We start from the raw sequence: 15271 nt of genomic DNA, 5'->3' as shown, positions 1-15271 counted from the left end.
CATGACGGAATCGCCGGCGTGAAATTTCTACATATTGGTTGAAATATTGTCGACGTAGCGTTGAGCGCTAATCAGCTATTCATTCGTCGAGTAAATAGTAAGTAAAGAAAATGAAGCCTCTGTTTTTCATTTATACTCATATATTTAACATATTGAAGCTTACACTGTACAGTGTTGCTTCGAGTGACAATGGGCAAGACATTTTCAAGGCCTCAGTAAATAACTGTCATTTAGTAAATCTTTTTGTTCCTTAGCATTGTTTTAATGTGATTTTATGTTAAATGTGATGACGGCACAGCATTCTGAGTAATTCTAGACTAGTGACATCTAATAAATTGCAATTAACATCACAGCATATTTTACATGAACAGTTAGAATAAAACCCTGACTGAGGTAAATTGACAAGAGGTCATATTTTACCGGTTACGTGTGACAATATGCCAGCTATCACACCGTCGTCGCTGCTCTGGTCTTACTCTCTTTGCTGTACGTTTTTAATTACAAAAATGTCAGGAAGATTATTAGATGCATCATTTGATTGCTATGCTCACAAACAGCTGTGGCTTCTGTGCAGCGCCATATTCTTCACCTTTCATTCCTCCTCGATGTCAGACATTATGTAACACTGGAAACTCGTTGAGGGCGATGGCATCCAGTGGTGTCTTGGCGTAGTCTGTTTGCAAAGACAAATATCAAATGTTCTCGAAAATATTAGCAGACATTATAAACACATAAAGTCATAAATAGCACAGACCTATACAACCTTATAACCCATAGGTGAGTTAATATATAACTGACATTTTGTTTCTTCGTTGTTTCCATTTACTTAAGCAGGTAAAAACTGTCAATTTGGCTATTTGTACAATGACGCAGACAACCTCTGTTTGACGCGAAGATGTTCAGAAAGGTCAGAATGTTGGCAAAACGTAACCAAGAAGAAGAAGGTGTAAGTTAATAACACAATGGAAGCCTGTATATAAGTCAGTCCAACCCAAAACTGTCATCTTCGATTTCAGTGTTTTCTTCTTCAGCTCGAAAAGACAAGAAGCAACCATGAATCTCGTGCTGATTTTATCATTAGCCGCTGTGGCCATCATTCAACGGACGTCAGGGCAGGGACCACTGGGGCCTATGCACAACAACGTGCAGGTGTGTACGGCAGACACGTCTGGTCCGTGGGTGAGGCGAGGCATCCACCTGAGGGAGAGAGGCGAGTGCAAGCAAGGGTACATCTGCGACGGCAACGAGATCAAGCCTTTCCGGGCACCATGTCGTGATCCTTCGTACTTCTCCGTGCACACCGGAACCTGCAGCTTTCCAAATGTCTACGCCTACATCTACAGCTCCTTCAACTGTTCTGCTGAAGAAGAGGATGAGAACCTGGACTTCGAACGACTCAATGGTTCGTATGACAATGTTACAATCTGTAGTTCTTAAGCAGCTCAGGCCTCATCAGAAATGGATTTACTGCAGACATTAAAGAGGGGCCGTAGTTGTGACATTCATTTAAGGCGCTGTTTTGGTTAAAACACATAGACGTCTTTACCAGTGAGTTTTTACGCTAGTAACTTTTCCAGGTACTCTAGGAGGGCTTGCATCAATAAAAACTTCTTGATTACAACCTGTAAAAATTGATACATGGTCAAGGTTAGGTGGCTTTGTTGCTTGCTAGCGGCCATCTGTAACACCTTTGTGTGTACAATGTTTTTTCAGCTAGATCATTATACAATCGTGTGGAAAGATTTTGTATAGTAAAATTTTATACACGAGAAACCAGTTCTTACGTTAAAATTATTGCTTGTGAGTTTAGTTGTAATTTTAGTCAAACTATTTACAAACGAGTGTTGTATCTTATTCAAAATTTTCGATTTTCTCTCCGATCGTAAGTGGTGAGGTCTGGCAACAAACTGTAAATGATCGTTGGTTTCCTCTGTGCTCCGTTCGGTTTCCTCTCATCACAATGCTGGCTGTCGCCTGGAAAATCTATTCAGGTCTGGGCACTTTTGGCCTCGGAATTCTATTCATGCCTTGGTATTATTGACCTGTGAAATGTAGTCAGACCTTGGTATTCTTGACCTGTGAAATCTATTCATGCTTTGGCATTATTGGCCTGAAAAATCTATTCAGGCCTTGGTATTATTAGCCTGAAAACGTCTTGTTATTATTTTATTGCTAAGATAATACTTTAACAGCCCTTGTCAGCTGTTGTTGCATGTTTGTTGCACCTCTTGTCCTCTTCAGCAAAGCGCAATGATGCGTGCGAGCAACTGTTCTCAAAGTCTGATCCAGACCTCACAGAGCTGTACGTGGGAGACCCGAGCGACTGTCGACAGATATTCAAATGTCCCAATGTCGGAGTCCACGACGACTGGCTGCACTTGTGTCCAGTCGGCACAAGATTTGGAGGCGGAAGTTCACAAGACGTTGATGGGGCGTGCGTACCGGACGATCAAGGCTGTGGGATCAGACAATAGTTCTCAGAAAATCCCAGAACAGGAAGTGTCGATGACGAACTCTCTAAACATTGTATGCTTATGTAATAATTGTCTTGTATTCTTCTCAAACGCCTTTGCTTCAACCTTTGCGTTTTCTTAAAAGAAACAAAATATCAGTATTAAAGCTTTTTGAATCAAATATTCGTTTCCTTGTGAATCATATTTCAGTATTGAGCAAGTTTGCAGTGACAGCACCTTAGATTGTCTTAAGCTCAAGTTAGAAAGTAACAATTGAAAACCCAGTAGCTCTTATAAGACTTATAGCCTGGTTATGTATTCAAAGATACAATTTCAGTGTATGTTACTCTTTGAAAGACCTTTAAAAAGTCACCGAAACGTGAAAAACCACGCTCCTACTATACCACCTGTTTTGCTCGCCGTTCTAAACGCGACTCTAAACGGCTGACAGATGAGGTCTGGGTTTAAAATTTCCGCTCATAATGTTTGATTGGGATTTGTGGAAATTTTGTTCAGAAACACGTTAAAAAGCACTTGTCTTCCATCAGTGTTAGTTAAGTCAGTACTTTGAACAGTTCGCTAGTGACTTGCAAAAAGTCGGCAGCTTACTCCTGGCACTCCCTTTTCCCCCACCTACAGAAATGACCGCCGACGTATGTGGAACAATTCTTGTCTTAAACAACTTGTCATTCAATAAATACACAACTGTAACGGTTTTAAACTACTTGCATCTTCCAGAAATTAATTTATTCATTTGGTGTCAGAAAGATAGTCGATTTCAATTTCGCCAGTTATGAGGTGATGAAATGATATACCATAATGAAAAGATATGACGTGATAAAATGACATGATCTAATAAAATGATATGACGTGATGAAATAATATGAACTTTTAAAGCTTATAGGTGATACCCGATCCAGGATTGACCCTGGATCTACTACCCCGGAAACGGACACTCTACCAGCCGAGCCATTGGGGTGGGTTGGAATCTAAGAACATAGGTTAATCGATCTTCTCTGAGAACACAGGCTCCTTGACCTTTTCTGAGAATACAGGTACCTTGACCCTCTCTGAGAACGCAGGTTCCTTTTACCCTCTCTGAGAATACAGGTTTGATCCTCTCTGAGAACACAGGTTCCTTGACCCTCTCTGAGAGCTACACGACAAATTAGAATAAAAAACCTAACTGGGGTAAACTGACACGAGAGTAAACTGACATTTCAGTGGTTACACTGTTCTCCGCTGCACTAGTTTTACTCTCAATGCTGTAAGTCTTGTAAGGATACCACTTTCGGAGAGTAAAGAGGAAGAACAACTGACTTGTTAACACTCAGATCATCGATAGGCCTTAAATAAGATCAAACAAAGAAACACGAAGACCCTTGAAGAAGTTCAATACATATATTTTAGCAAAATAGACACATAATACAACTGACAATAATACACAAAACAATACAAATAATTACAAATATATGTACATACAGTATCTTACAGCGCCCAAATCCGTGACTCATATATATAGACTAACGTGAAAGAAAATTCTGGACGGTTTGATTGTAAACATGTTTACAACACCGATACATATTTCTAGAAATTACATTTATTTAAAATGACACTAAACTCATGAACACAGAAGCCTCGAGAACTCTCGACTGAATTACAATGCAGGCTATAACGTACACAAAGAAGAAAATGTAGATCAGACACTGACAAATAAAAACCACAAAAACAAAAAAAACAGACGTTTACAGACGGCGTTTCCAACAGCCTTTTATTATATTCTGTGAGAACAGTTTCTGACGTGGGCGGTTGGTCCCTCCCAGGGAAGTGAGCGCACAGAAGAACTTTCCCTCATTATCTCACAACGCAAAAAACGTAACTGATGTGTCCTTCGTCACCAGAGTACTTACACAACCCTCTTAAGCGTTGATCGTAGAGCACGTTTTTTCACAACCTTCAACTTAAAATCTGTAAAGCGTTGATCGTTGTACACGTTGTTGCACAACCTTCAAAAACGTTTAGCGAGGTGCACGTTGTTACACAACCCTCTCAAGCGTTTGATCACTGTACACGTTAATACACAACCTCTTAAGCGTTGATCATAGTACACGTTGTTACACAAGCCTCTCAAGCGTTGATCGCTGTACACGTTGTTACACTAGCCTCTTAAAAGTTGATCGCTGTAGACATTGTTAGAGAACCTTCTTAAGAACTGATCGTTGTATACGTTGTTACACAACCTTTTTAAACGTTAATCATTGTACGCGTTGTGACACAACTCTCTTAATCGTTGATCGCTGTACACCTTGTTACACAACCCCTAAACCTTAAATCTACAACCCTCTTAAGCGTTGATCGTAGCGTTGTGCACGTTGTTACAGAACTCTCTTAAGGGTTGATCGTTGTACACGTTGTTACACACCCCTCTGAATGACTGATTGTAGAGCACGTCGTTACACAACCTTCTGAAGTGTTGAGCGTTGTGCAGGTTGTTACAACCCTCTCAACGGTTGATCGTAGTACACGTTGTTACACAGCCCTCTTAAGCGTTGATCGTTTCACACGTTGTTACATAACGCTCTTAAGTGTTTATCGTTGTACACGTTGTTACACAACCCTCCTAAGTGTTAATCGTTGTGCACGTTGCTACAAAACCCTTTTATGGCTTGATCGTTGTACACGTTGTTACACATCTCTTTTGAGGGTTGATCATTGTACACGTTGTTACACAAACATCTTAAACATTGATCGCTGTACATGTTTTTACACAATCCTCAGCCTAAAATCTGGATTGTTTTTATACAAGGTATTAAAATCGTGAAAAAAATAGAGATAATTTTTACTGAAAGTTTTGATCATCTCATTTTAACAAATCTCTGCAAACATCTGAATTCTAGCAGGTAGGAGGATATGTGGTACCAGTGCACTGGGACCACGTTGCTTGGCTTAAATTTGATACGTGTTTCTGGCGTATGTTCCTCACAAAAAAGCCAACAATCCACTAATTACATAGTCTTTATATTTACTTATTAATTTCTTTCTTCATTAATTTATTTACTAGTTTATTTATTTATGTGGTGTTTGATGTAGTACACAAGAATTTTCGCTAATACTGTACCACGGTGTTCTTTAATACGCTTAATTAGAGTAAACCACCTGTTTTCGCCTGGAACCTGCATGGCTAACTTTTTGGTTTCAAGAAATCTTGACGCGTATTTCTATTTCCAGAACAACAGTGTAAATTTTTAAATCGTATACTGAAGTCATTTTTCACTAGCCCAAAGGTCAGGTTTATGGGTTGATGAAGTTCGAGAGGTCGGGAATCTATGCATCGAAGCAGACATCCGTATACCAGCCGTCCACCAAAATCAACGTTGTAGATCAATAATCGCAAGGTGAATTCCCAAAACCACTTCTATTAGAAACCATCACAGAGCTAAGAATTGTATGCGCGGTAAATACGATTATCGGAATTGGCGCTTAGATGCTATGTCCATCAAATTACCTGTATGTAAGAGAGTGAAATATCTTACATAGTGGGTTTACTGTTCAGCAGTTACGTTCACGACTCCTATCAACACCGTCTGCAATCAATGACCTTTTCTGAGAAAACATGTTCATTTACCTTCTCTGAGAATAGGCCGCTCCCAAGTCACACCACCCTCAACCTAAAAACTGGATTGTTTTTACACGTAATTACACCACCCTCAACGCAAAACCTGGATCGTTTTAACACGTAGTTACACAACTCTCAGTATAAAACCTGATCGTTTTCACACAATGTATTAAAACCAAATATCATTTTAAACTACTTTGCTTGACTTAATTCTGTCCCTGTTGTTACATATATATATATGTTACTTGTGCTTTTCCTCCAAAACAAAAGTCGACAGCGATAGATCCAGGGCCAAACCTGGATCGGGTCACACCTAAGACTTTAAAGGACGATGTTGCTATTTCCTAGCGTGGCGTTCAGCACTAAGGTGATAGTGGAATGACTGGATGGCCCGTATCAGTATAATTAGACGGGCGGGGCGGCTAGCTTGCCTTCGGTAAGTCGTCTTGCAATAATGGGGCACAGTATCAGAGATTCTGGATGCTCTGTCCATATTTACTTGCAAGAGAATTGTACTCAGTGTAAAACGTAAGAAACATGAAACGTGAAGGCGTTTGACACACTAGTCTTTGCCCTAATAACTTATGACGTTTACTGAAATCGTCACATAACACACATGATCTAACAAATGCTACAAGATGTGTACCGTCATGCGCAGGACACTACAGGATGTTGCTATCCAATTAAGGATAATTCACAATATTAAAATTAACAATATCTCTCTTGAGACAGGATCTGCGAAACAGGAACCATTTTTGGTCCAAAAAATCCAGCTACGGTGGATATGCTATACATGGATATACCGTTTTAGTGATGAGAAAGATCGGGTCCAGTGAAGATTAATCTTTATAGAGCATAAAATATTCATACGAAAATAAACAGAAAACCCATGATTATCCAGAGACTTGGCAGACTTTCCCATGTACGATCGGAGAGAAAGATTGCATGAGTTGGGCTTGACCAAACAGCGACCGCATTGGTCAGAGGGTCTTGAGTCATTGTCCTGCGCTCTCACACACAGTGTCAAAAGTAAGTACACAGAAGTATCTACAATAAAGTATAAAGGCGTTTGGTATCAACAAAAAGCGTGCTGTTCGTATAACCCAGGAATGTCTGCATATGTTCATTCTGAATAATAAAAGAGAAAAATCTAGCACTCCTCTGAAATTCTTCATAAACAAATGACATGATTGGTGGTAAGAATACAGATTAACACTGATCTCTGGGAAACTACTGTGAACTGTAAGGACATCAGGCCGACAGGGAGAAAAAACGGAAAGGTCGTGAGTGGGATTGCAGCTCTCCCCATGTGAGCTGCGGCTTTTAGTCAAGACGTTTGTCAGATACCGCTATGTGGAAAAGGTCGGTGGTTTACTGCAGGCACTCTCGTATCCTCCACCCACCATCAATAAATCATAATATCACTCAGTTATGACATTAGTTACCTTACTAAAACTATGCTCCTTGTAAGTATGGCACTTTAACTTTCATATTGATATCTCATCGTCAAAATTTTGAGTACAAATTTCAGTTTAGCATAGCTCAGTCTCGCAAAACACATTCAGTCTCGCAAAAATTCAGTAGCTCGTATATCCTCTATGAAGAACGCGGAGTCTACGGGTCCAGATATAAGAAACTTTATAGTACCGTCCGTACATACAATGTATTTGATAATGGTATGCGAGCAGCGTAATCACCTCTACAAATTGTTCAAGGATGGGGAAACATAAGCCGACTATTATAAAAGCAAATTCGTGTAAGCGGAGAACACTTTTTTAATAGGTCACATTTTGTGTATAATAATGTTTGTAGACCTTGAAATATATCGCTTTTATGTCACTCCGTTTACCACCTTATTTGCTCGAAAGTCTTTGATCTTACCGGAACTTAACAAACCATCACCATCATTCAGTGCAATACTGACCTACTAAATTTGGTAATGCATTTATGCTCAATTGCTCAAATACAGTGTATTCTGAAAGGACATTTCTGGCAAGCCTCATTCACGAAGAAATTGAAGGCTTTAAGAAGTACATGTATTTAGGCATTAGGTTGAAATATCATAGCAAACCAGCAGCTTCATGTAGCTCTTTTTGCCGTTTTTTTTCTCCTTTGTAGACGGAGTGGAAGTGCCTGTGTTATGAGATTTTTCCTGCCATTGGTTATGTATGTTGAAAACAAATGTATGCTGTTGTTCTTTCGTCTTTGCTGTCAATCATTAAGCAAACTTCTGTTTGATGGGACACCGTATTTATATTAATATTCATCTACCATATATTGAGTCAGGTGGATCGGTCATATCTGCTTGTTTGAACAAGGTATTCACGTAGTTGTATGTGAAGTGTCTGTCTTTATAAAATGAAAATGAGGTATAAGTACCAAAACAAATAGAAGTACCCATTGAAACGTCGTTGTATCAAATCTCAAAAAAGCTCACTTTTTAAAACAATATTTGCGAATGAATTAATTAAGATGTTAATGAACCATGGCTTCCAGAAAATGACTCTCGTCCACACTCTAAACGGTGATTAAATGTTTATCTTAATTAATACATCACCTGTTGATTGAATATATATGTGTTTCTGAATCAATTAAAGCCATTCGAAAACAAATATGTATTTATTTATTTAGCCAATTAACGCCGTGGATTAGTCTCAATTATGACATCAGATGTGGGGGTAGAAGACATCGGAGTAACAGGGATAAATTAAAGCAACAACCTTCGGCAAGTTATTGATGAACTAGCTACATGTGATGCACAGGTATGCATCCCTTACTGGTGAAAGTCAAGTTGTCTGCAATGAATGTTGGACGGTTCAACCAGTTTGCAAAGGAATTGATCACACAGGTTCAAAGCTTAAAAGGTATTAGCGTTCTACTCGTTGAGTCAACAATAGCATAAAAATTATCCAAGAAATAACATTATCAGTAATCAAATAAATGTAGTTAAACAGGAAAACGACATTAGTTATAGAATTTTGACTCGCAATTTATGCTTGTAATGAAGGCCAAAGAAGCTTTTAATCATGCAATCAGATGCTGGGATCAAGAAAGCTGTTTTTTTAGTTAAGTCTGACTTAGTCTTAACATGCAGTGTTATTCTCTTACTGAGATTTGAACTTAAACTCTTAAACACAAGAAAGTCTTAAACATCACTAAAGAAAATTCCAAGGTATAGTTGGCATATACATGTTATAATGTTACCGCATGAAGCTGTTTTGAAGTTAAAACTCTTCAATCAAAGACAGATTCGTGAAACTGGGCATTGGCTAATAAAGGGACCTGAGGATGATATGTGGAAAAATATATATGCATGACCTGAGAAATAATGTCTCTTACTTTCCGGAGAACCTCATGGATTAGTCCTAGACACTGAAGGTCGTTCTCCATATGATGCATTGGAAGCAAGTCATGATCATTCGTGGGCCACAATCATTAGTATCTCGTGTTATCAGCTTGACGGAATCATCTTCGTGGAATTTCGCCACAATATATCTGAAATATTGCCGTCTTGAAATTGTCGAAGAAAAATCAAATAAACAAAGTGAAAGATGTTACAGGTCTTGTTTTTTTTCACGTACATCCACACTGACACATTGTTGGCATTGAAATTAGTGTTGTACACTTATGTTTCGATTATCATACAGCACAATTTACAATAGACACAGATCTTCAGCAAATATTAAATGAATCACGATGTTAATGCGTTCACAAAGGTAGGCAGTTTCTGCACAACGGCATTTTAAATGCCCTCCATTCCTCCTTTGATATCAGACATCATGTAACACTAGACTACCACAGATGACTCTCCTTTGGATGCCATCTAATGCTGCCTCGGCGTCCTTTGTTTGCTTAGATAAATATCAAATGTTCTCTAAAATATTACCGGACATTGCAAAGACAGAAAGCTTAAAACATCACTCGTCCAGACAAGCTGATAATCCTTGGATGATTTAATAAATTACTGACATTGTTTTTGTTTTAATTTTCATTTACTTAACCAGGTAAAAAACATCAGTTGGGATGTTTGCGGATTAATCCCAACAAACCGAGATGTTCCGAGAGGTCAGATGGTTAGATAAGCGTTATGACAGGACTGAAACTATTTGGTAATTACGGGGTGGTAATCCTATATATAAGTCAACTAAAATCTCAAACGATCATCTTGAGTTTCATTGTTCTCTGCGTCAGAAGTAAAAGACAAAAAATCAACTATGAAACTTATGCTGATTTTGTCGTTAGCCGCTGTGGCCAACATACAGTGGACGTCAGGTCAGGGAGCACTGGGACCTATGCACAACAACGTGCAGGTGTGTACGGCAGACACGCCCTCCAGTCAGTGGGTGAGGCGAGGCATTCATCTGAGGGAGAGAGGCAACTGCAAACAAGGGTTCATCTGCGACGGCAACGAGATCAAGCCTTTCCGGGCAGAATGTCGTGATCCATCTTACTTTTCCGTGCACACCGGAACCTGTAGCTTCCCGAACGTCTACGCCTACATCTACAGCTCCTTCAACTGCTCTGCTGAGGAAGAGGACGAGAACCTGGACTATGAACGACTCAATGGTTCGTATGACAATTTTCTGTACTTCTTCAGCGGGCTTTAACTGCCACCTTTAAAATGTAAGATTTGCATAAACCGTTATGAAAGTCGACCTAGAGCTCTCTCTACATTATCAACTAATCAAGCGGTTACCACTGAAGTCACAGGCTTAAATCGAGCGCTTGCTGGTACGAATGGGGCATTACCTCAATGACGTTGTCAGGCACCGTGAGACGGGTTGTGTGTTTTATCTCTTGTATCAGGCCCATATAAGCAAGTGTAAATTTCTTGAGTGCACCTTAAAAATTCAATGCATTCGTAAAAAAATCAACAATCAGTTCAAGCTTTTCGGTTTGTGCTTAAGACTTTGTATTTGTATTCTATGAAGCTGCTTTAAGTCAGCTATGTTACCCGTGACTGTTTTGTCCCGCCGTTTTGCATTTATTAAAGTTTACAGCTGATAAACAATTATGTATTATGCGTCCAAAGCCTTCGTGCCGTCTTTGATTTGAAATTACAACAGATACATTTAAACACAAAGTTTGATTTATCTATTTATTTCATTGGTGTTTTACGCCGTACTCGAGACTATTTCACTTGTTCCGCGAAGGCGGCCAGCGTTATGTTGGGAGAAAATCGGACAGAATAGTAAGCCAGCATGGTCTGGACTTGAACTCGCATCGGCCGCATCAGTGGGGGACTTCTGGGTCGTTGCGCCGCGCCGGCACACTAATCACGTCGGCCAGGGAGGCCCGCCGCAAAGCTTGACCCTTAATCATTAATGAAAGCCGAAAACGTCAGTGAAAGACGACATCCGTTGTTACTTGTATGTAACACAAAAGATCTTATTAGACTTCCCTTTTTAATAGAAAGGCATTTCTGTATGTGTACCTACTGTATATATAACAAACACGAGATCAAACACATTTTATTTATTTATTTATTTGATTGGTGTTTTACTACCTGCTCAAGAATACTTCGCTTATACGACGGTGGTATCGGGATTATGGTGTGAGGAAACCGGGCAAAGTTCGGGGAAATTCATGACCATCCGCGGACAGATCTTCCCACGTACGGCCGGAAATGAAGCTAGCAAAAGCTGGACTTGAAATCATATTAACCCCATTGACGAGAAGCTCTTGATTCATTGCGCCACGCTTGCACGCTAACCACCTCGACCACCGAGGCCCGTCAAAATAAAGAAAGAATGAATGAATGATTATGGCTTAACACCACCTTGGAATTGTTTCAGCCATGCCCGTGGCGATCAAAAGAAAGCATATACAGGCTTACTTCCGATATTCAAGGTGTAACCACTGCTTTAGTAAATACATTTTTAAGACCATATTTAAAAGTGGACATTGATGATGTTAGCGTAAGTTCCAAGGGTAGCTTGTTCCATAAACGAGGGTCTTTTACCTCTGGGGTATGTCGCAACAGAGATATTCCATAGAAAGGTCTGTACAAATGTAACGTGTTATCTCTAGTCTGAAAACAATACACATTTGAAACCTTCATATCCTTTAAACAATTATTGGTAATTCACATACCTTTCGTGTTTACGTACATAAATTTATCTCAAGTAAGTATCTCAAACTGTTTAGCTAACAGAGATGAACTGTGGTAACGGCCAGAAAAAATTAACAATTGGCTAGCCCTTCACTTTTTGAAGTTATCTTATTTGGTTGGTGTTTTACGCCGTACTCAAGAATATTTCACTTATACCACGGCGGTCAGCATTATGGTGGGTGGAAACCGGGCACAGCCCGGGGGAAACCCACAACCATCCGCAGGTTGCTCAAAGACCTTCCCACGTACGGCCGGAGAGGAAGCCAGTATGAGCTGGACTTGAACTCACAGCGACCGTATTGGTGAGAGACTCCTGGGTCATTACGCTGTGCTAGCGCTCTAACCAACTGAGCCACGGAGGTCCCTGCCTGTTTTGAAGAGTAACAATAGTCTCAGATGGGTGCAGAACAGATATAACAGATAAGGATACTCAGGCTTGTAAAATAGCATAGACAAGGTTCTGAGATTAAGACACCAGGCCAGTTTTGTGTTACAGCTTTAGCTGATCATGGATGATCACCCCGAGGGACTTTAAAATGCTCTCTTGATCAATTTTAATATTATTTATAGTAAGTTGTGGTAAACTGTTATTTCTTTCATTTCTGAATGGTTTTATATCCACAAATTTGGGCTTACTGACATTAATAGAACCAAATGAGCAGTGTGTTCAGTACGTCGGTCTCTCCAGTGAAATAATTCCTATACATACATTGATAACGCCCCTAAATAAATAGTCTTCTAGTTTTCTACTTGAATTTTTAAAGGACTTGAAAGCTACCAGTGATAATGCACATAATGACGCTGAAAGACTGGGTCAAAAATCAAATTGAGAAGAACAGATGATGTCATTTTCATCCATAAAGCTAAGGATCCCTTTCCTGCCACTGACAAATGAATGGGTATAAATTCGCATGTAGACAGCTGTTACTCCTTCCATGTTGTTTGCCCAGTTTGTAAACGCCGTCAACTGTCTTCACGATCTAATTATGAAATTTTGTTGCTCTGTTAACTGCAAAGGATTGTTTTCCCGGTTAAACAACAACTGTTTTTCCCTGCTACCTGTCATTTGTTGTCCCCAGCTAAATTACAACTGTTCTTTCGTGCTGACTCTCAACTGTTCTTATCTCCAGCCAAGCGCAATGATGTGTGCGAGCCACTCATGGCACAGGCCGATCCGGACCTCACAGAGCTGTACGTGGGAGACCCGGACAACTGTCGACAGATGTTCAAGTGTCCCATGGTCGGAGTCCACGACGACTGGCTGCACATGTGTCCAGTCGGCACGAGATTTGAAGGCGGAAGTTCGCAAGACGTTGATGGGGTGTGCGTACCGGATGATCAAGGCTGTGGATTCCGTCGATAACAGTTCCCGCAAGATCCATGAACCGGAAGTGACGATAACGAACTGGTGTTTCCAAACTTTATATGCATATATAATTAAATATGCTCCGCTGTTTCTGGCCGTTTGCAAATATACATGTATTAAATAGAGCTTATCTTTCAAACAACATCGCAACTTACCGCCCGATACATTTACCTCCTCGAATAATATATCACTTTCCTGTTCATTTCTGCAATTAAAATAATTTGAACTTGTTTACCTTGTTAGATTTGTTGTATGATTTATGCAAAATGATACTGGGATTTCCTTCAGTTAGAAAGGTGCTGTTTGATGTATTTATTGAGATCACGTTTGTTATTACAAAACTTTTACATTCATACATTTACACAGCTTTGAAATATCTTAGTCAAAATAACTACAGTCATTCCGCTTGCTGTTGATTGGTGTGAAATTCATGTCCTCTGCAGAGGCAGTGAAATAGAAGGGCAGCTTGAAATATTCCGTTTGAGATGCTGCCATTTGGGTTGTATGGTGTACAATAAGCTGGTTGTATGGTAAACGAATATGGGATTTGACGCTTGGTTTACACGTCCTTCAAATAACCTCCGTGTATGGGAGTAAAATACGTTACATGATCGGTTTACATTTCACCAGCCACGTTCAAGACTGGTATTATCACCTTCTGGAATAAATAGCCTTCTTCGAAAACGCAGGTTTCTTGTATGGCCTCTAAGAATACAGGATACCTTGTTTCCTTTGAGAACTCCTTTGAGATTCTTGTATCTCTGAAAACACATGTTACATCGTTTTGCTAGAAAACACAGACATCTTTCTTGGACTTTTTTGAAAATACAAAACCTGTTGCAATAATGCATACTTTACGGTTCCTCGGACCATAACGGTGGCCATTGTTTCATGTGTGAGCGAACTAATTTTTTAAACCCATGTATCAGTAAATGCTTTAACAATACTTTTTCACAGAAATGAAAAGGATCGACGAACTGGCAGAACGTATATAAATGTCTCCCCCCTACTGACCTATTGAGTGTCATAAACAGATGTCGCTTATATCCATCTAGAGTAAAGGCGTAGAATCAAATATATATGGGGAAGTGGTTTTATCTTTGATGGGTGTGGTCATCGTACAACTGAAGGCAGGCCAGGGAACGTTGGGTCCCATCCACACCGACTCAGAGGTGTGTACCCCTCCCCCAACCATGGGAACGAGTGGGTAAGGTTTGGTGCACACGCTAACAGGACTTTGCCTGCGTGGCACATGGTATCATACGAGAATTGAGACTGGTTGACGTGGACACCTTCAGATTCCCAAATGTTTGTGCCTAGCTCTTCGGATTCTTCAGCTGTCCAGCGGAGGAGAACGGTGATAAACTGGATTATGATCAACTCAAGGGTAAGTCTGTACAAAGATTGTTGTAAAGAGCAATTATGAATAGTTTAACTATATGAAAGAATCTCTGCATGTATGTCTGTCCTTCGATATTTCCAATAAAGGTGATAAAAAAGTACACCGCTTGGACAATCTTGCTTTAGGTCTTCAATGCTTGCCGCAGCTCTTTATATGTACTTGCATTCTGGCTTCCTCTCCGGCCGTATGTGGGAAGGTCTGACAGCAACCTGCGGATGGTCGTGGGTTTCCCCCGGGCTGTGCCCGGGTTTCTCCCACCATAATGCTGGTCGTCGTCGTTTAATTGAAATATTCTCGAGTACGACGTAAAATACCAATCAAA

Source organism: Liolophura sinensis, chromosome 8, assembly GCF_032854445.1.
Source record: "Liolophura sinensis isolate JHLJ2023 chromosome 8, CUHK_Ljap_v2, whole genome shotgun sequence".
Taxonomy (NCBI): domain Eukaryota; kingdom Metazoa; phylum Mollusca; class Polyplacophora; order Chitonida; family Chitonidae; genus Liolophura; species Liolophura sinensis.
This window is presented reverse-complemented; position numbering follows the sequence as displayed.